The sequence below is a fragment of the Myxocyprinus asiaticus genome, chromosome 32 (genome assembly GCF_019703515.2).
Source record: "Myxocyprinus asiaticus isolate MX2 ecotype Aquarium Trade chromosome 32, UBuf_Myxa_2, whole genome shotgun sequence".
In the NCBI taxonomy this organism is placed as follows: Eukaryota; Metazoa; Chordata; class Actinopteri; order Cypriniformes; family Catostomidae; genus Myxocyprinus; species Myxocyprinus asiaticus.
Genome location: NC_059375.1, coordinates 10,195,383 through 10,216,103, shown reverse-complemented (window position 1 = coordinate 10,216,103; position 20,721 = coordinate 10,195,383). Strand labels below are relative to the sequence as shown.

General features: G+C 36.9%; 1 protein-coding gene across 1 annotated transcript in view; it reads right to left on the bottom strand.

Moving 5' to 3' along the window:
• The window catches only part of LOC127422864 (protocadherin-15-like), a 427,222-nt gene that overhangs the window by 285,767 nt on the left and 120,734 nt on the right, over positions 1-20,721 (bottom strand). The window lies entirely within an intron of this gene.

Sequence of the window (20,721 nt, the reverse complement as noted above, 5' to 3'; positions counted from 1 at the left end):
AATTTGTAGGCCAACCCGGAAAGCTAATTCAGCATTGGTTTCAACAGGTTTTTAGATAAACAGTTTTTGAATACAATAAGGTCTTGTTATAGCAAACACCTCAAACATGAATTTTGAAGCCTTTGCTACAACGGTTATCCAATTCGTAAACTGATATTCTTGTGGTAACAACTCGTTAAGCATCTTCAAAAGTTTTGTTTGAGGTATGACAGTGTGTAATTTATGTTGTGAAAAATTATCTTCAAGTAATGTTAACCACAGACCTTATTTATAAACAGAAAACCGCAAATCGTAAAACCATTTACAAACTCCCAAGGGAACCCATTGCTCGAAAAATGCTAATTCTCTTCTTGGTTTTAGGAATACAAACATAAAAACACTGTTAAAGGAAACATTATTGCAGTGCAATTGCTGCAATGAGCTGCAGACATTTGTCTACACAATTCAATGCCACATTTCCTCTCTGTCGTTAACGAGTTCCGCAGACCTGTCTTTCCATGCTTCCTGAGTCTGAGGGATGACTAAATCTCTCTACCTCTCTCTCTCTTTGTCTCGGGCATAATATCAGCAGTCAGTAAATAAGCTCATCTATAATTCACGCCGCCTCTGGATTGTGACACTGTTACAGTGAGTGGCGTGGGTGAACCCGGAGACGGCGTTAAATAAATAAATAAAGCTTTAAGAAAAAAAACAAGCCCTCTGCAAGTGAGCAAAGAGCAGGAAGACTCTCATCTTGCAGACAGCTGTGCCAAAAGCCCGCTCCGTAAGACCATTTGTCCATTTGGGTGGCTGGCGCTTGAGACAGACATTGACAAGCAACATGTCTGACAAGCTTAAAGAGGAATTTAGTGGAAGAAGTAAAGAGGCCAAAGAAGGACATTTGATGAAGATGACAGTTTAAAATGACTTAATATGTTCCGTTTGTATACATTTGACCAAGACATTGCTCTCAAGGGGTTTTAGCGCCGTGCAATGCTGTTGTCAAGGTGTTCTGAGTAGTTTTTACAGCAATGCTTTGTAGTTCCTAGAGTGTTATGGGTGGTTGCTTGGGTGTTCTGGGTGGTTGCTAGGATGTGATGGGTGGTTGCTATGGTGTTGATAGGTGGTTGCCATGTTGTAGCTAGGTGGTTACCATGGTGTTGCTAGGTTCTTATTTTTGTTTTGCTATTTGTATAAATTCTATATTATGTTTTTTTTTTTTTTTTTTTTTTTTTTTTGCTCTATATACTTTTTTTTGTCCTATGTAAAGTCTTGAGAGCGCTATATAAATAAAACGCATTATTATTATTATTATTAAGCCCACCCACATGTCTTGATGTTATTCCTGAGTGTTTTTTAGCACATTGCAATGTGGTTGCAGAGCTGTTCTGGGGTGCATTTCCTGTAAAACTATGTAACTCACTGCTCAACTACAAAAGTAAGATGCATCATTGGAGGAATTAACTAGTTAGTGAAGTCTGTTTCCCGACACTGTACTATGTCGCACATCCATCATTCGAACCATGTTGGTTCAAAAATACCAAGCTGTCATTAATGATGTTACACAGGGGGTGGAGTAATAACATTTGAGGATATCAATTGTAATAGCTCATTTACATGTACTTCAGAAAGCTTTTTAATGTGTGAATGCTGCTGAAGACACGAAAGAAACATGCACTATGTAATGCTACAGATGACTGCGGTGCAATAGTGGGATTTCCCTTTACATCTGACTTTGGGATTCCCCCGACGCACTTGAGCGCATATGCACATATGCAATCTTTAAAAACATATGCGTTAACATGGACAAATAAGCTGTGTTCTCCGAAAGAAGCCATGCATGTTAAAGCACTTTCTCTTAACAGCCTTTAATCCCTTAAATGGCTGAATTCGCATCTACGTGATGTTTCAGAATGCTCTCTGCAAAACCCCGGAATAAGCAGTTTTCTTAAGTGCATGTAAACGTGGTCAAAGTCTTGACAGAATAAAAGATACATATGGAATAATATATATAGCCACTGTAAACTAACCAGCCTGATCTCACATAAAAAAATCGGCAAGTGTGTGCCAATTTTTCTTTATCCGAAATCGGTATACGTTTACCGAATTTGAAAACACTGCCCCCAGAGGATAAAGCGGTAAGTGTTTCAGAGCATATAAACACTTGGAGAGAACACCAGAAGCCAGTTGTAAAAAGATTGTTTTCAGCTGAACAGGGTGTAAAACAGTGAAGACAAATTCTTATTTTATTTAATCTATCCCCCAACCAAAACCCAAATCTAACTTTAACTATTAGTAGAGACAAAATGCAATGTTAGGGATAAAATAGCAACCTCCTTATCACGCTCGTGATTGTTTATACAAACTTGATTACTTCCTCGTTTCAATCGGGATTGAATTGTGGTCCCCCATGCAACTGAAGCAATGCACTATCAGTCATGCCACGAGGGAAAGCAATTGTTGTTGAGCCGTTCCAAATATGTCCGATGGGAGATAGGGCATGTCAATGAGTCGGCATACTGTTGCCGATCCTAGGGTACCGGAACTTTCGGAAACAGCATCCGATTTCTTGTGTGATCATGTTTAACTAACAAGGAACTATGCTTCTAACCACAGGTGGAGAGCTGTAGTTCCAACACTTGTGGTAAGGGGTTTGTTCAAACCTGTAACCCTTCCTATGGGATAAGCAATAGTACTAGCAATGCTTGCTTTAGAAAGAATGAAAGAAGAAAAATAAAGGAAAAAGAACAAATGACTTGAGAAGTTAAATGAGTCACCAGGGGTTATGTAACTTTAAAGGATATTAGCGGGTTTGGGTGGTTTACAAGGAAATTTTTTTGGGTTACAAACTGATAATTACAAGGGTATTATGCTATAAATGTGGTTTATGAGGACATTTCTAGTGTCCCCATAATTCTTTATATTATACATAATTTTTTTTTTTTTGGAAATATAAAATTGCAGAAAGTTGTGTTTTATACAGTATACTAGATAGAATAATGTTTGTTCAAGTATAAGAATTGCAGGGGCCTGGGTAGCTCAGCGAGTAAAGATGCTGACTACCACCCCTGGAGTCGCGAGTTCGAATCCAGGGCGTGCTGAGTGACTCCAGCCAAATTGGCCCAGTTGCTAGAGAGGGTAGAGTCACATCGGGTAACCTCCTCATGGTCGCTACAATGTGGTTCGCTCTTGGTGGGGTGCGTGGTGAGTTGTGCGTGGATGCCACGGAGAATGGTGTGAAGCCTCCACACGCGCTAGGTCTCCACATTAACGCGCTCAACAAGCCACATGATAAGATGCGGAGGCAACTGAGATTCATCCTCCACCACCCAGATTGAGGCAAGTCACTACGCCACTACGAGGACATAGAGTGCATTGGGAATTCCAAATTGGGGAGAAAAGGGGAAAAAAAAATTACAATTAAAAAAAGTATAAGAACTGCACACAAGTAAGCTTTAAGACAACACAAGTATGTTTGACTAGAATCCTTGCTATTTGAAAATACATTAAGTAAATCCAAGTTGTTTTTGTTTTTAGTTTTTTAAAAATAATTAATACATAACCAGACCCCGACAGAATCTGCAGACTTTGTCCACATAATTTTGGGGGGAAATCTGCAGGGGTTTTTGCTATAGAGCACAATAGTGCCCACCCACTTTTTCAGCCATCTGTGTACTTAATATCTTCTTGAGAGAATAAACTACAATCCCATGAAGGCCGTGAATGACGTAAAATATAAAAGTACTGATTTAAAGTTGTTGATTATAAGTTTATTGCAAACTATATAAGCAACAACACACATTTCATATGTACAACAGAACCACGTACATGCAATGTGTTGGCCAAGCATTTTCATGCTTGTGGAGAGTATCTGTTACTGGCCTGAGTGTCCAGAAGGTTAGATGAGCTTTGTCCAAGTGGAATCTTTGAACCTGGCCTTTTATTACAGTATTTAATGAAGAATGTGACTCATTACTGCTGCTTTATTAACCTCCCACCAAGAGCTCCCAACTGTGAACAGCTAAAGTGATAAACAGGCCAAATAACTGAGTTAGAACATGAAAGTGTTGCCATCCCTGTTCGCTGCCCTTTTGATAAGGCTGGCCTGACTCCAGGGCGGCTCTCCACTGAGAGCAACACCTGCAACAACTTCTCTGAAGCGCTGCCTCTCTCTGTGTTTCTAATGTGTCAAATTCAGGCTCCTAGTGGGATAAAAAGACCTCATTAAATCTGGTTAAAAAGAGATTTATTATGGTATGATTGTTTGCGCAAGTCTGTTCACTGCAACAAAAAATAAAATAAAATAAATAAATATTCTGTAGTTTTGTTTAATTTTCCAGTATAAACATTCTTAAAACTAGCTAAATTTCCTTGAGAAAAAAATCAAATATATGTGCAGTAAGATAATAAGTCTTGTTTGCCAGTAACATATTTTCAATTAAAGCTGAAGTGTGTATTTTATTTTATTTTTTTCTGTGTTAAAATATGTTCCCTATCCCATCTTAGCAGTATGAGTAAGCCATTTGCAATTCTGTTAGGTGATGCTAGTGGCGCATAAATGAGAATTTTCAGCTTTAAGTTTTTATAACCCATTTGACTAATCCATTGTAAATAACCAACTCAAATGACTGATTCATTAACGAATCGGGCAACATTAGTTTTGATTCTAAACAGTCAACAGAAAATATGGGACACATAACATGATTACTGAGTTTACATTTGATTACTGTTTTCAATTTCTGAATGTTTAATTGTACACTTGATCCTGATGTTTGATACTATATCTGAAAAACAAATCTATGTTTAATTATCTTATTTTTGTTCTTTCACTTGCAGTTTGTTTCTTTGTTCTTGTTCTATTACTGTTTACTTGTCTTAAATCGCTTGAGAACTAGAAACAATGTTTACTTAATTTAGAAATGATTATTATTTTTATTTTATTTTTTGCTGTGGTATTAAAATTGGTTTTGAGAATTGAGAAAAATGACTGGTATTGTTTATGACTACAGAAATGTTGGTATTATGATTTATTTATTTATTTTTTAAGGCACTACACAAATTGAATTGGACTGAATTTGATCTAATTTGGCAAATATTTCTGTTCTTGTTTTAAGCATAAATCTAAAAAAAAAAAAAACTAACAAAAAAAAAAAATGCTGAATCTTTTATGCTGAAAACAAGATACAAAATTATATAAATTAAAATTGAAAGGAATTTTGAGTATTATGGTAAGAAAAACAAACTTAATTTAAGATAATTTCTCTGAAAACAAGTCTTAAAATCTTATGCTACTTTGCTTCTTAAGTAAATGTATCTTGTTTTGAGAATGTTTTGATGTTTTACTGGAAAATAAGACATATGTTATATGTTTTTTTCTTTTTTTTTTTTTTTCTTCAATGAAACACCTTGGAAATCTGTACCCAGTGATAATGGTCACCCTTGACACATACAATTTACGTGGCAAAATACGATTACCTATTCAATGCCATTACTGAATTTATGGAGCAGCTCTGTGGATCTCATCGTCTGCTGCATTTTCCCACTCATCCTTTCAGCTGTGTGGTGAAATGAGGAAAACCCATTACAGATAATCTGGCCCCCATATGCTCAATAATCATCCATATGCGGGAATACGAGAAGACCACAAATAGCAGTCATAGCTCAGCCAAAATGGGCAGTGAACGCCAAAAAAAGCCATTAATTTCTTCAGTTCCAGTTCCTCCCTTTGTGACATTTACTCACTGGCGCACTGGGTTTCCCTAAGGTATTTGACTTTGGAGCTATTTCACTTTGGAGCTGCAGCATCCATTTCTGATGGCCTTCGCAGGGAAAAGATGGCAAATGGGAGGTGGTCACCACTTGAGTCTGGCTTTGCTGGACATTTCATGTTGCGTCAGGAGTGGAGAGGCTTTCAATGCCCAAATAAAAACACCTGTCAGACATGATCAGTTGGTCTCTGTGAAAGCATAAATGCTGCTAGCACCATCCAGATGTTATTCTTCTGCGCAGGAGGAGAGCATCAAATATGCCTCTGTTTTACTGATTCACTGAAAGAGATATTGTCTCTAATAGGAAGCATACCATGAAAAATCTTTTTCTGAGAATTATATGGTGAGGGATTGTAAGGGTAAGATAAACTGGAGGTAAGGTGAGGGGTTTACAGAAATGTATGGACAGAAAAGCATAATTATCCTGCTGAAAATGTAATTCTGTTGGCCAAGGTAGTCTTGCTAGTTAAGTTAATTAAGAAGCTTGGTGGGGTCACCAGCATACCAGGATCCCTGGTTGGTTTATACTGGTTAGTGCTAGTTCTGTGATGTTCCAGCTGGTGGACCAGCAAAAATAAGCTGGTACAGCTGGTTGACCAACATGGTCTTTCTAGTGAAGCTGGTTGACCAAGGAAGTCTTGTTGTTAAAGCTAGTTAAAAAGCCTGGTGAGAACACCAGCACACCAGCATCACAAGCTGGTTTATACTGGTAAGTGCTGGTCAAGTTGATGATGAACCACCTAAACGTAGCTGGTAAAACTGGTTGACCAAGAAAGTCTTGTTGTTTAAGCTAGTTAAATAGCCTGGTAAGGACACCAGCACACCAGCATCCCAAGCTGGTTTATACTGGTTAGTGCTGGTTTGTACTAGCTGATGGACCAGCAACACTTAGCTGGTAAAGCAGGTTAACTGTCACGTTCTGTAACGTTGGTGCTGGCAATGACGATGATGAAGTAAAGATGAACTGAAAGTACAGTTTATTTACATAAGTGATATCCAAAATCATTAACCCAAATGTGAACAAAACAAAACATGAACGATTTGACATAGCCTTGACTACACAAACACACACAATACTTGACAAAGAACAATGGAAAACATGAGGGCTTAAATACTTGGACATGGGAGAACATAAACCAATGAACAAACAGAACTCTAAACAAGATAATCAAACAATGAACCAATGAAAACAAGACACATGGACATGGAGGGAAAACAGTACATCACATGACCAGGAACACATGACATGACACAGGAACTAAACTTTTCCAAATAAAAGACACGAAAAACATGAATCAATAAAAAACACATGACATTAATGAAGGAAATATTGTTTTTTTTAAGTTAGTTAAAAAAAAATTCGGTGGGGGTACCAGCACACCAGCATTCCAACTTGGTTTATACTGGATAGTGCTGGTCAAGCTGGTGGACCAGAAAATCTTAGTAGGTGAAGCTGTTTGATCAGTATGGTCTTTCTTGAAAAGCTGGTTAACAAAGGGAGTCTTACTAGTTAAGCTAGTTAAAAAGCCTGGTGAGGACACCAGCACATCAGCATCCCAAGCTTGTTTATACTGGTTAGTGCTGGTTTTGTGCTGGTCATGCTAGTGGATCAGCTACACTTAGCTGATAAAGCAGGTTGACCAAGGCAATATTGTTCTTTAAGATAGTTAAATAGCCTGGTGATGACATCAGCACACCAGCATCCAAAGCTGGTTTATACTGGTTAGTGCTGGTCAAGCTGGAGGACCATCAACACTTAGCCGGTAAAGCAGGTTGACCAATGGAATATTGTTGTTTAAACTAGTTAAAAATCTTGGTTAGGACACCAGCACACAAAGTTAGTTTATATTGGCTTATTCTGGTTAGAGTTGGTCAAACTGGTGGACCAGCAACACTTAGCTGGTAAAGCAGGTTGACCAAGGAAGTATTGTTGTTTAAGCTAATTAAAAATCCTGGTGAGGACACCAGCACACCAGCATCCCAAGTTAGTTTATACTGTTTAGAGTTGGTCAGTCTGGTGGACCAGAAAACTTGGCAAGTGAAGCTAGTTGAACAGCATGGTCTTTCTTGAAAAGCTGGTTGGAAAAGGAAGTATTGCTAGTTAAGGTAATTTAAAGTCTGGTGAGGACACCAGCACACTAGCATCCCAATATGATTTATACTGTTTTTATTTGAAATTCTTTGGATTATGTGCAGCTTTCTTTTCGGCTCTCTTTCAGCTGAATTTATAGTCTGAATGTTCCTTGAATGTTTTTTTTTTTTTTTTTTTTTTTTTTATCTAGCAAGAACATGAGTGAAATAATTAAATACATGAACTACTTTAATTGGACCATAACCAGTTCTACACTTCAGGAAGCATGAGATAGCATACAGCAAGGCAGAATATAGCAAGAAAGAAGAGAAACAGAGAAGTGCAGACGTGTTAAAATAAAGAGGTACAGAAAGAGGGGACGACATTGACTTGAAAAAAAGGCCAGTTATGGAGTAAACTGGCCACTTGAATAATGCCAACCTGCAGAGAGTGCAGCTCCTTTTGACAGCTGATATGAGCGGATGGCAACTGCGCTTTAAAATACCTAATCATCAGCGATCCACAGTCCGGTTCCTCTAATAGGTGTCCTTGGATGCATCTGCTGGCCCAATGTCAAATGACTCCAAATGTTAAAGAAAGCATGATTTAGAACAGCTTGTTGCTCGCTCTGGCTTTCAGACAAGCATGGATAGGGCAAATAGGCTGAAAGATGTATGCATTAATGTACTTAAACTACCACAATGAACAAAAAGCTTTTAAGGGTGCTTTTACTATGGTTGGGAAAAGTAGCAGTGAAATAACAGCTTTATTTAGATAAAGTAGCAATAAAGAGGTGTTATAACCATTTTTCTAGCCCTGATCGAAAGTTCAGGGAAAATGTAGGCCTACTTAACAACAGAAATACAGAAAAATATGTCTTAAGAAAATAACTGTCACTTTTCTCAAACGGGTACAAAATAGGGCATGAAGGTCTTAAAGGGATTGTTCATCCAAAAATGAAATTTCAGTCATTGTTTACTCACCCCTGTGGTGTTATAACCCTGTATGACTTTCGTTGTTTTTATTAACACAAAGAGAGACCTTTTGAAAAAATGTTGTGCTCAATGATGTCATACAATAGCAGATTATGGTGACTACATCTTCAAGCTTCAAAAGAATACAAAAGTATAATTCAGAAGTCTAATAAATTATGATTGTTATAAAAGCATACAATAAGGTTTGGTGGGAAACAAACAGAAATCTAGTGTATTATTTAGTGAAACTGTTGACCAACCATTGATCTCCTGTGCACGCTCATGATAGGGCATGAGAGCAACAGTTCATGCAGCCCCCTCGCAATATGAGGCGTTCAAGCAAAAACTTGTTTAGTTTATCTAAAAACAGGTCTGCCACAGCTATAGTAACAACAGAACTGAACCAAGCTGCACAAAAATCAGAGTACAAAACGTACTAAATATGTCTGAAGAGTTTGTAGTCGAAGAATTTATGCATTTCTATGCCCAGCCGTATTTTTTTTTTTTTAAACTGAGTACTTGGAAATCAAACAAAAACATAGAGACTACAAGCAGCCACAGTCACAATGTGTCTTAATCTCACGGGAAATGACGTGATAAAAGGTCCCTTTTCTATGTTAATCAGCTGTGATGACTGAGGAGTGATAATTATCCTAAGTAGATTATAATTGTATTTATTTATCACACATTTGCACATATACAGTGAAATACTTTTTTTTTTTTTTTTTTTTTTCACATATCCCAGCTAAGCTGGGGTCAGAGTGCAGGGTCAGCCATGATATGGCACCCCTGGAGCACAGCTTAGCTGGGGCTTGAACCCCCAACCTTCTGATCAGTAACCCAGAGCCTTAACCACTGAGCCACCACTGCCCCTGCTTGTTATCTATCTTCAGCATAACATGGGTAACTCTGTCCGCTGTGAACTGGTATATTAAGGCCAGCATCTCATGAGCCAGTTAAAAACTACTTGATTTTGGCCCAGAATGTTACACCTATCGAATGTTTTTGTGGAGGTCTCACTCTGTTCAGGTCTGTCACGAAAACTCACCGGTTCAGAATGGAGAAGAGGTGACAGACATTCCCACCTACTTCATCTCTCTCTTTGATTCATCGACCACAAACTTGTAGAAGTTTAGTAAGTTAGTAAGTAGTTTAGTAAGTTCTGTTCTTTGGTTTGTGCGTTGCTGTGTTGTGTTTTCTGTTAATATCGCTGGTGGTCCTGTTGAAAATTAACAAAATTAGTTTTCACTTGAACATCCCACCTCGCGAGCGGCAGCATAACTACTGTTGCTCTTGTGCAAGGAGCTATAAAGCTCTCCTGCAGACTCATGAACGTGCACAGAAGATCAATGGTCGTTCAAGAGTTTCACTTAATAATACATTAGATGTTGATTTGTTTCTCACCAAATATGATCTTATTCCTTTAGAACAAGACATGAGTCACATACAATACTTTATTAGACTTCTAAATTATACTTTTGTGTACTTTTGATTCTTGAAGAGGTGGTCACCTCAAACTGTCATCACTGAGCACAACATTCTTTTTCACAATTTCTCCCTTTGTGTTAAGAAAAAGAAAGAAATCATATAGGGTTATAACAACACAGAGGTGAGATAAACAATGACTGAATTTTCATTTTTTGGATGAACAAATCCTCTAAGAAAACAAAATTTTAATCGTCAACATCTGGAAGTAAAAGTAAATCCTGCTGCCAAAATTTGTGAAATGCCATTTAAAAGCCTAGTTTGTGTGTTATTGTTATTTCCTACAAATAAAAACCAGTATTGTATAAAAACAATTCTTAAAATAAATAAATAAATAAATGTAAAAAAAAAAAAAAAAAAAACAATGCAACAATGGGTAACAGATTTGCTAGTAACAGGGTTGTAGATATAGCCTACATTAAGCTATTACTCTGTTGGGGACCAAATCTTTGTTAGTAGTCATTGTTAAAATTATATTTCCCATACATTAAAGAAAAAGTCATTTGCCTGATAATTTTTCTTACAATCAAGTTTTGTGACAGGATTGAATGGTTTCATCATCACAGCATCATCACAACAATTTGTGTGAAAATTGAGAAAATGGAATGAGATTATTAACTTGTCTCCAGTTGAGAAGATAAAAACCTTTGAGTTTGGAAAGGCTATTGGTATTGTCATAAACCAAATTGTTGGAGTGAAAATCAGTATGGCTAAGAAATGCTTTTCATTGGTTTTAAATATTGTTCAGTAGGTTGTTAACATGCTATCTGTTCTACATTTAAAGTGGGGACATTAAATCAATGAATCTCTGTGAGACCTCGCAAACTTAATGTGTTACATTTATTTCCTGTGAATTACCTGTCTTGCAATGCAAGTTTTTCCTTTTAGCACAACTACCATACATTTTAATCCAACAGCTGGGCTGTAAATAAACACATTGGGGTGTTTATTCAACTATGGGATTTATTTTTATCAAATCAATCCAATTTAATTTAATTTGTATTTATTTATTTATTTTTTTTAAATCATGGTCGCATTAAAATTTACATAAACATTTTAAAAATTTGTTTGTCTGTGAAGATTTTATTGTTTTACCCTGACTTTTAATCTTAAAATATGGAAATTCATCATCAAAATATTGTTACTGTGAAAAAAAGAGTGAAATAAAAATAAACCATTTTAAAATGTATTGTGTGAAAATATGGAGTCAAATTACTCAAAATTAAATGAATATTCTGGGTTCAATACAAGTTAAGCTCAAATTACAGCATTTGTGTCTTAATGTGTCATAATGTTGATTACCACAAAAACTAATTTAGACTTGTCCCTCCTTTTCTTAAAAAAATAAATAAGTAAATAAATCTGCATTACAGTGAAGAACTTACAATGGAAGTGACTGGGGCCAATCCGTAATCATTCAAATACTGTTTCAAAACTACAGCCGTAAGACGTAAACACTATGCTTGTTAACATGAATTTAGTGTGATGATATCACTTACTAACATTTTTTGTGTAGTTATATTAAATTTAACAACTCTGTTGTCTCAAATTATACACAAGTTTTAACAGAAAAATGTATTCTGTGGTTTTTTATTATTAAAAAAAAAATATTGAAAAATCTTTATTTGTGGCATAATGTTATTTTTTTTTATTTGTTTTTTTCTTTTTTTTCTTTTTTTTTAAGCAAAAATCGAGGTTTCAGTGATGAACTTACAATGGAAGTGAATGGGGAGTGTTTTTGAACGGTTTAAAATGCAGTAATGTGAGGCTCATAATTTTATAAAAGCAATTACTGTTGATTGAGCTTGTATTGAATCTGGAATATTATTTAAATCATCAGATAAATATTTAAATACTTATATAAATCATTAAATACATAATGAAATTGTAAAAAAAACCCAACAACTATACAATCAATAATCATGAAAACCAATAATCATGAAAGTTGGTGTATTTCATTACAAAGTTAAAAAAGTATCAATTGCGAGCATGCTTAAGATATGAAATACATGTGATGAATGAAAACATAAAAAAATAAAATAAAAATAAAAATAAAAAATCAAGGTAAATATCACTTGTGAACAGAATGTTTAGTGTCATTTCAATCTCGCTGTGATTTTATTATTTATTTTATTATTTTTTTATGCATTAAAAGGATTGTGAAAATATTAAATTGAGAGTAGCTATTTATCATTAATAAAATGTGTGCTATGAAATTAGCCTTAGCAAGACAAAGAGTCTGCCATTTTATTCCAAAATGTTTCAAATGTAATTTCCGCCACAAAACAAATATTGATTGGAGATCAAGGTTATTATTTTTATTATTTATTTTTTTAAACAATTTTTTTCGCCCAATTTGAAATGCCCAATTCCTAATGTGCTTTTTAAGTCCTTGTGGTTGTGTAGTGATTCGCTTCAATCCAGGTGGTGGAGGATGAATCCCAGTTTCCTCTGTGTCTGAGACTGTCAACCCGTGCATCTTATCACGTGGCTTGTTGAGTGCATTGCCATGGAGACATAGTGTGTGTGGAGGCTTCACACCATCCACTGCAGTAACCACGCTCAACTCACCATGTGCCCCACTGAGAACGAACCACATTATAGTGACCACGAGGAGGTTACCCCATGTGACTCTACCCTCCCTAGCAACTGGGCCAATTTGGTTGCTTAGGAGACCTGGCTGGAGTCACTCAGCACACCCTGGGATTTTACCTAGCGAACTAGAGAACTCCAGGGGTGGTAGCCAGCGTATTTTTCCACTGAGCTACCCTGGCCCCCCAGAGATCAAGGTTATTATAGTTTTAAGTTGTGAATATAATTTTAATTGTTATTTCATTTCCAATTGAAAATTATTATTTTATTTAGTTTCAATTATTTTGCAAACTGTGCTTATCAGTTTTAGTTTAGTTTTTCAGTTAATTGTAGTTTTAATTTTATTTTAGTGTATAAATATATTTTATATAGTATTTATATTATCACAGATAAGTAATGCATGAACTTATAAAGCACTGCTTCAACATCTGTTGGCCTACCAGTTGAGATGATTGAGATGACTTCCCTGGTCCACCATTAGAGCTGGACGATATCTCACTAGTTGGGTTCTATCCACATATTTTGTTATGCAACTTTTGGGAAATACTGTGTGGAAACACAGAGATGAGAACAATATCTCCAAAATAATGTATACACTCACTTAAGGTGGATTTGTTTTTTTTGTTTTTCTTCAATAAGAAGACATGCCCATAAACTATGATGGAAATACATTTACTGAATATATTCCTACAGAGTTCAAATAGGAATATAAACACTCATCAAAAAAGTCACATGACTTTGCCTCATCCCTTATGTTAATACATAATTTGCTCATAAAATATCATAAATATCATTGCATAGCATTTAAAATGTTGCTCTGGTTATTCTGAAAAATTGAACAGAAAGCCTGTCATCAAAATCATTGGCTACTATTGCCTCCCAGAACTGTCTGACATGCTTCCGGTCCCAGACATACGACATCTGCTGCTGAACAGTATGCAAATGTGAAGTTCATCAGAGCATTTTGTCTGTGCGCTTTTAACCCCAATTCGTTATAACATTTATTAAAAGCAACAGTGGCTTCTACAGTTGAAGTCAGAAGTTTACATACACTTAGGTTGAAGAAATTAAAACTAATTTTTTTAACCACTCCACAGATTTCATATTAGCAAACCATAGTTTTGGAAAGTCGTTTAGGACATCTACTTTGTGCATGACATGAGTAATTTTTCCAACAACTGTTTACAGACAGATTGTTTCACTTTTAATTGACTATATCACAATTCCAGTGGGTCAGAAGTTTACATACACTAAGTTGACTGTGCCTTAAAGCAGCTTGGAAAATTCCAGAAAATGATGTCAAGCCTTCTGATAGGAGGTGTATTGAATTGGAGGTGTACCTGTGGATGTATTTTAAGGCCTACCTTCAAACACAGTGCCTCTTTGCTTGACATCATGGGAAAATCTAAAGAAATCAGCCACGAAAAAAATTGTGGACCTCCACAAGCCTGGTTAATCCTTGGGAGCAATTTCCAAATGGCTGAAGACACCAGCGTTCATCTGTACAAACAATAGTACGCAAGTATAAACACCATGGGACCACGCAGCACATCATACCGCTCAGGAAGGAGACGCATTCTGTCTCCTAGAGATAAATGTAGTTTGGTGCGAAAAGTGCAAATCAATCCCAGAACAACAGCAAAGGACATTGTGAAGATGCTGGAGGAAACAGGTAGACAAGGATCTATATCTACAGTAAAATGAGCCCTATATCGAAATAACCAGAAAGGCTGCTCAGCAAGGAAGAAGCCAATGCACCAAAACCGCCATAAAAAAGCCAGACAACAGTTTGCAAATGCACATGAGGACAAAGATCTTACTTTTTGGAGAAATTTCCTCTGGTCTGATGAAACAAAAATGGAACTTTTTGACCATAATGACCATCGTTATGTTTGGAGGAGAAAGGGTGAGGCTTGCAAGCCGAAGATCACCATCCCAACTGTGAAGCATGGGGGTGGCAGCATCATGTTGTGGGGGTGCTTTGCTGCAGGAGGGACTGGTGCACTTCACAAAATAGATAGCATCATGAGTTAGGAAAATTATGTGGATATATTAAAGCAACATCTCAAGACATCAGCCAGGAAGTTAAAGCTCGGTCGCAAATGGGTCTTCCAAATGGACAATGACCCCAAGCGTACCTCCAAAGTTGTGGCAAAATGGCTTAAGGACAACAAAGTCAAGGTATTGAATTGGCCATCACAAAGCCCTGACCTCAATCTGATAGAAAATTTGTGAGCAGAACAGAAAAAGCATGTGCGAGCAAGGAGGCCTACAAACCTGACTCAGTTACACCATTTCTGTGTGAAGGAATGGGCCAAAATTCCAGCAACTTATTGTGATAAGCTTGTGGAAGGCTACCCAAAACGTTTGACCCAAGTTAAACAATTTAAAGGCAATGCTACCAAATATTAACAAATTGTATGTAAACTTCTGACCCACTGGGAATGTGATGAAAGAAATAAAAGCTAAAATAAATAATTCTCTCTACTATTATTCTGACATTTCACATTCTTAAAATAAAGTAGTGATCCTAACTGACCTAAGACAGGGAATGTTTTCTACGATTAAATGTCAGGAACTGTGAAAAACTGAGTTTAAATGTATTTAGCTGTGTATGTAAACTTCTGACTTCAACTGTAACTTCCATTTCAATTTCTTTTTTGTGCCAATTTACTCAGAAGTGACCATTTTATTCTCTTGAACACAGGGGATGGAAACGCTGCTTCATTCGCAAATTGTTTTTGCTATATTTTAATGTTTCGCATAAATTGAATTAGCTACTTGAATGGAAACATAGCTACTGGCACACTTCCTGGTTAGCTGAGCCCAGCGGTCTTCCATGTCTTCAGACACTTTGCTGGGTTTGAGGGTTTGCTATAATTGAGGAACAAATTAATTCTGAGGTGTATCAAGGAATCAAAGCACCTGTCTGTGATGTAAAACTTGTAAAAGTTGACTCAAGCAACATAGCAATGACTCAATACAAAAGCCTACATCGACCACAGAGCCAAAATTTCCTGAACTCAGTCCCTTTGAGCGCTGTGGCGGTACATGAAGCACACTGCTTATGCAAGACATCTGCCAATAACAGAGTTTCCAGAATTGACTAAACATAACGGTTCACATACTGCTTCCATCAGTGATCTTTATTGTCTGGATCATTTGTTCAGTAATGATGCACAATTTTGTTTGCTAATTAGTCTGCTTTTATTTATTGTTACATAGATGAACATTCGATGTAGATTAGATTGCATTTTAGGGGCTATTCATGTAGATAATTCAATTTTGGTAACTCAAAAGAGTTCAACACATTTGTGTTTAACTGTAATGAGATACATGCTCTAATAGTGATTAACTGCAATGACTAAAAACTGTTTAGATTACAACTGATTGAAAGATGGAAACAATTAACTAATCGTGTTCACTTAAACAACGATGAGCATGATTTGGAGGTTGGATTAACTTTCTTAATGCACGTTTCTGGTCTTATCGTGCACAATTTATTAGTGAACGTTATTCAGAAGAAATACAAATGTTTGTCTTCATAATCTTTCATCAAAATAATAATTTGGTCTGCCTCTGAAACAAATTTTTATCATAATGATGTCACCTGCACTGGACAAAGTAATAACCTACAGTTGTTACCTCAAGGATCTGTTTGTACCTTATCTAACCCATAAAAATGTATTTTGTTAATGTAATGTTTTTGACTTGAATAAAACAAATTGATTTAGATGTTACCACTATTGACTATAATAGTCAAATAGCTCATTTTGCTTTAGCAAACCTGCATTTTTAACAATCCAATTAATTCCAGATGGATAAATGTCATGTCTCATTCTCCATTTTTCTCTCATTGAATATTCCGTTCCACTCACAAATATGTCCTATTACAGAAGTAAATTGGGTTTCATGCATAAAACCCAACAATGTGCAAGATTTAACTCAAACATCATTTCACTTGAGAGTTGGCTGAAAATAAATCAATTTTCAATACATCAACCAAATCAGTGGATGCTCAAAACAGTGGAGATGATAGTGGACTTTAGGAGGAACACCCCAACATTGACCCCGCTCACCATTCTAAACAGCACTGTGGCAGCAGTGGAGTCATTAAGGTTCCTGGGCACTACCATCTCACAGGACCTGAAGTGGGAGACCCACATTGACACATTGTGAAAAAGGCCCCGCAGAGGTTGTATTTCCTTTGCCAGCTGAGGAAGTTCAACCTGCCACAGGCGCTGCTGATACAGTTCTTCTCAGCAGTCATTGAGTCTGTCCTCTGCACTTCAATAACTGTCTGGTTTGGTTCAGCTACGAAACTGGACATTAGAAGACTACAAAGGAAAGTTTGGACTACCCAGAGGATTATTGGTTGCCACCTGCCCTCCCTTCAAGAACTGTACACTTCCAGAGTGAGGAAAAAAATCACTCTGGACCCCACTCACCCAGTCCACTACCTTTTTGAACAGCTGCCTTCTGGGCGGTACTACAGAGCACTGAGCACCAGAACCATTAGGCACAAGAACAGTTTTTTTTTTTTTTTTCTCAGGCTATCCATCTCATGAACAGTTAAAACAGACTCATTGTGCAATAATTATGTGCAATACACAGCTTAGTCTATTTATATGTTATAATTTTATGTTTTGAAAAAGTTATTTATCACTTAAGCCGGGTGGCGATATCCTAGTGATCAAGGCTCGGAGCTGTAGCTGCAGACATTGCAGGTGCAATGACAGATAACGGTGACCTGTGAACTGCAGAGTTACTAAGAGCTCTATCGCCACAGTGCCCAAGAGCAAAACAAAGTTTAGCACAAAACATAACACTTTTGTATTATTTACATTTCATACTTGCATTATGTAAATGACACGTTCACTCTCACTAACTAATTATTCCTTTAGTAACTAATTTATCTACATTATGTTTAGTTTCACTTCACAAATTCATTTTTTTTTTTTAAAAAAAAGAAAGAGAAGAAAATGCCCACACACTTGTGACTTGTTTCAAAGTCTGCATGAACAAAGCAAAGCCATTTGTCCTTTCATAAAATTAAGATGTTTTTCAAGACTAGAAATACAAGACAAAGTGAAGTCCAAAAGTATGAGACCACAATGGCCACGTATACACGACTAGGGTTGCTCCGATACCAAAATTTGGGCTTCGGTACGATACCAGACCTGGTACCTCGATATCGATACTAACTCGATACTTAGTCAACGAATAAAAAAATGAAATAAAAAAACAAATAAAAAAAAAAACAAATCAGATTTTTGATGAAATTACACCAAAAATTATTGACAAAAATAACTGCATAAACTCTTATAGATAAAAATTATGCGTTTTCTGTTTTAATGTTTCTGGAATCCATGTTAATGAAATGTTTTGAACAAATAGTGTTTAATCAAATACATACTGTACAACTTTGATCAAATGAAAATTTATAAATAATTATGTTTGGTAAAAAACAAAAAAGATGCACAACAGAGGTTTACAGTATTAAAGAAAACATTAAATGAAACCGGCTGCCATGGCTGAATCACAACATGCTGACATTCAGTACTGGTATTCAGCTTTTGTGGTATTGCTTACAGATAATAATACTAATAATATAACTATTTAGTATTATATTATTGTTATTATGAATATTATGGGCAATGGTGGCTCAGCGGTTAAGGCTCTGAGTTACTGATCAGAAGGTCAGGGGTTCAAGCCCCAGCACTGCCAAGATGCCACTGTTGGGCCCTTGAGCAAGGCCCTTGACCCTAACTGCTCCAGGGGTGCTGTATCATGGCTGACCCTGCACTCTGACCCCAGCTTAGCTGGGATATGTGAAAAAAAAAAAAGAATTTCACTGTATATGTGTAAACATATAATGTGTGATTTATAATTATAAAAAAATATTGCTAATACTTTAAATATTACACTTTTATACAGTAGTAATATTTTTCTATAATTGAAAAGGCAGTAGAAAAGGAAGTAATGTCTTCAATTGCACACATCGAGATGAATAAAGCTCTCATTTCAGAGTGACTTTTATTTTGAAAGACCACTGAAGTTCTTCCTGTTTTTGAAGGGTTCGTTATATCCTGCGACTCGCTAGCTGAAATCTCCGGTGAAAAAGGTCATTTGAGAGTTCACAGCCATTTATACACTAAACACACTGCTCTGTGGCTCTGCAGATGGATACTATTGGACACACTGCATGAAAATCAATCAGTAGTAGTATTGTGTGTGTGTGTGTGTGTGTGTGTGTGTGTGTGTTTTTTTTTTTGGCATGGGCAGGTTTAAGTGGTTTACGAGGACTTTTTTTTAGGTTACAAACTGGTAATTACAAGGGTATTATGCTATTATTGTGGTTTATGAGGACATTTCTAGCGTCCCCATAATTTAAATTGCTTAAATTTTTTTTAAATGTCTATGTTTTATTGAAAATGTAAAAATGCAAAACGTTTTTGTGAGGGTTAGGTTTAGGGGTAGGGTTAGGTTTAGGGGATAGAATCTATAGTTCGTACAGTATAAAAATCATTACGTCTATGGAGAGTCCTCATAATGATAGCTGCACCAACGTGTGTGTGTGTGTGTGTGTGTGTGTGTGTGTGTGTGTGCCTGTGTGTGTGAAAGAGATGACAGAGCAGAGCGGAGCCTCTCATTCATTTTGTGGCGCGCAGCACGTGACTGTACAGTATATTAATTAATTAAATGACACCCTTCTGCTGTTTAATGATCACACTTTTTTCAAAAAGTCTTTGATTTCATCTCAAAACTCTCAAATTACATTTTGCTAATGGCAGCATATTTTAATATGGTACCGAAATTAACAAAAAGATGATATTGTACCATTTTAAATGTTTTGGTATTGTGATATTTTGTTAATACCAGTATACCGCGCAACCCTACACACTACAATGTTTCCGGAGTGACAATTGCATTTAAATTCGGGAGCAAATCCCCTAAATTTTCATTCCATATGTGTACAGAATACAGGACTGACTCCTGCATTGCGATGATTGTAAAGTGATCACCACAGCAAAGCTGCAGTGTCTCGCGCCTGTGAACATGAAACAATAATGCCACCAGCTCAACCCATTTTGTGCTTGCTATTTTTTAGCAAATCGATTATCCACTACAGATGTATTATCATTTGGCAATGTTTAGTTAGCTGCCATTGACAGAATCGTCTTGGTTACTGATGTAACCTCTGTTCCCTGATGGAGGGAACGAGACATTGTGTCGATGTAGTGACATTAGGGGTTTGATTTTGAGAGCCCCATTCACCTTTGCTTAAAATAGAAAAGGCCAATGAAAATTGGTGAATGGAATTTGCGTGCCACTCTCCGCCCCGGACATACAGGTATAAAAGGAGATGGCGTGCATCACTCATTCAGATTTATGCTGAGGAGCCGATAGAGATACCTGGCCATGTCAGCGGCCGGTTCAGCGCCACGGCAGGAGGGTCACAATGTCTCGTTCCCTCCATCAGGGAATAGAGGTTACATCAGTAACCAAGACGTTCCCTGTCTGTCACTCACTCGACGTTGTGTCAATGTAGTGACACTAGGGGTTCCAATAGGAAACGCCACAGGCACTGAACCGTGTCACGAGGTACGGAAGAGTGGACACGGGCAAGCTTCCGGTGAGTTAGGTAAGGTGTCTCCCTAATCCCGTTAAGGGGGGTGGAGGCACTTACCCAAGGAGGCTACAGGCGGTGTCTTAACTGATTGCTGTTAAGCAATGTCCCGCCGAGCACTTTTCTAGAATAGTGCTGGGAAGCGCTCTTCCCTCTCCAGGAAGGAGAGCACTACGGAGACCTCATCCTACCGAAGGGAGTTAGCATGTGGAGAATACCTCA